The 2,107-nt window shown below is 43.9% G+C and overlaps 1 long non-coding RNA gene across 1 annotated transcript; it reads right to left on the bottom strand.

The window, feature by feature from the left end:
• Positions 1-264: 264 nt before the first annotated feature.
• LOC135553885 (uncharacterized) lies at positions 265-817 on the bottom strand. Its single transcript, XR_010457638.1, has 3 exons — positions 712-817; positions 497-621; positions 265-345 (listed from the first exon to the last, which is right to left on the bottom strand). It is a non-coding gene; the product is annotated as an uncharacterized LOC135553885 (long non-coding RNA).
• Between the last annotated feature and the right edge of the window lie 1,290 nt (positions 818-2,107).

Genomic DNA, 2,107 nt, shown 5'->3' with positions numbered 1-2,107 from the left:
GTTTCCATCTGCGCATGTTTCGAAGTGTTGGTAGAGGATGGCGTTCTCTCTGTCCTAGTTGCCATAGACAAGGTGGTCAGAGGGACTCCGGGTAGCTGCCACTCCAGCGGGACAATGGCCAGGTTCCGAGCCAGGGACAACTGAGAGACTGATCTCTACCCGGAGGAAAAGGGTGGTTAGGTTGAGGTCAGAGGGGAAATTGTCTAAATGCCTTAATCTCTGTCTGTCCGTATAGTAATTTAGGTTTCAGTAACTTACGTGGGCACGTGGTAGAGTCGGAGAGTCAGGTCTTATGTAAATTTCCTCCACAGGGGTCTTCACTTGCCGGCGTGTCCTTCGATTTTCCTGCACAACACAATTGTAACACCCAATGATAACACAGCATTATGGGAAAGATATTTTGCTCACAATAAAATATGATACAGCATGTTTGGTTGTCTCACAGAGTTAGGTCTTTGTCCTGAATTAGTTCCCTTGTTTCTGGTGTTGTACTTACGGGTTCGTGGTCCTGAGATGATTTCAACAGCTGAACTTCAGTCCGGTCTTTCTCCCTGCCCACCTTTCCATTACTCTTGTCCTTGACCCTTTGGGTTGTAACATCACCTCCAGACAAGTCTGAACCTGTGTAGATTAGACATTTTGAAGACACGTTCTTCCAAGTGGAGCCAATCTCATTCTATATCTAATCAGCAGACACCCCATAACACTCACCGGTATCAGATGCATTATCTTTGTCCTGGTCCTTTCTACTCTGTCTGTTCTGAGAGGGACGAGTCTTCCTCAGCTTGACTTTCCCACCACAGCAGAAGAGAGTGAACAGCTGCAGGGCCGCCACAGCTGGATGGATGCTATTCTTCTTCTCTTTCTGCTGGGTCTCCTTTGCTTGCTCCTCAGGGGAGACCTCAGTGTCGCAATCAGTACATCAATTAGAAATCTACTGACATTTCAAACTACAATATCAATGTTGAATATACGTAGCCAATGAGCTCTAGCTTGATTGGCAACAAATAGTATTTCCTAAGTGCGTTTCCATGTCAAAATGTTACCCCATAATAACGAGGGTTAGTGCTGTCCGTGATCCTTGGGACATGCCTACCCTAAACCCTAACCTTAACCCCTACCTTAACCCTAACCTTAACCATTTCAATTTCAACGTCAAAGGTCAGAGTTGGGACGTTCCATGGATTCTGTTTAGACTTTTCCTAATAACTATTCGGGCCTACCCCATCCGAAGGGGCATTGTGACATTATCAAATTTGTCAAGCCATGTCAAAGAATCAGATTCAACACAATATGCTGTGTTATCCTTATTGTGGTCATTATCAGTTGTCAAATGCATTGGTTAATCCTCATTCATAAGCAAGTTTGGATGTCTTACCGAGTTAGGTCTTTGTTTAATGTCTTTTTCTTTTTCCTGTGTCGTTCTGCATTTGTGGTCCTGAAATTCAATGCTATGTTTCTCTCCCCCAACCTTTGCTTTACTCTTGTCCTTGATCCTTTTCACGTCACCTGCAGAGTAGTCCAAGCCTGTAAGTGAAACATTTCTAAGACACATGACCTGTTTTTTTCCAAGTGAAGCCTAGATAATTTTACTATGTAGCAGCACTAATCAATATACACCTCCTAACACTCACCAGTATCAGAGTCATTATTGTTGTTTGTATCATTTATCGTTGTTCCCTTTCTCCCATCACCACTCTGGGAGGGATCAAAGGGTGTTTTCTTCACCTTGACGCAGCTCAGCAGTGTAAACAGCTGAAGAAAGGTCAGGGCTTGAGGGATCCTCTTCTCCTTGGGTTTATCTTTATGTTCCTGTGTCTCCTTTGGTTTCTCCCTATGGGATACCTCAGGGACAGGGTCACTTAGTCTCTGACCCATGTCACGACAAGGTAGTGTACTGTTGTAATCAATCAAATCAGTTATAGGTTGAGAGATCGTTCGAATGTAGCTAATGCGCTCTACCTGAGCTTCTCTGACCGTTTTAATTTGGTCTGAGATTATGACATAAGTGTGTTTCCGTGGCAACATGTTACCTCATAATGTTCCCTTCTAACAACTAGTTCTCCTTCCCTGGTAAAGGGGCATTGTGACATCACCAAGTTAGTTA

Source organism: Oncorhynchus masou, chromosome 2, assembly GCF_036934945.1.
Source record: "Oncorhynchus masou masou isolate Uvic2021 chromosome 2, UVic_Omas_1.1, whole genome shotgun sequence".
Lineage (NCBI taxonomy): Eukaryota > Metazoa > Chordata > Actinopteri > Salmoniformes > Salmonidae > Oncorhynchus > Oncorhynchus masou.
This window is presented reverse-complemented; position numbering and strand designations above follow the sequence as displayed.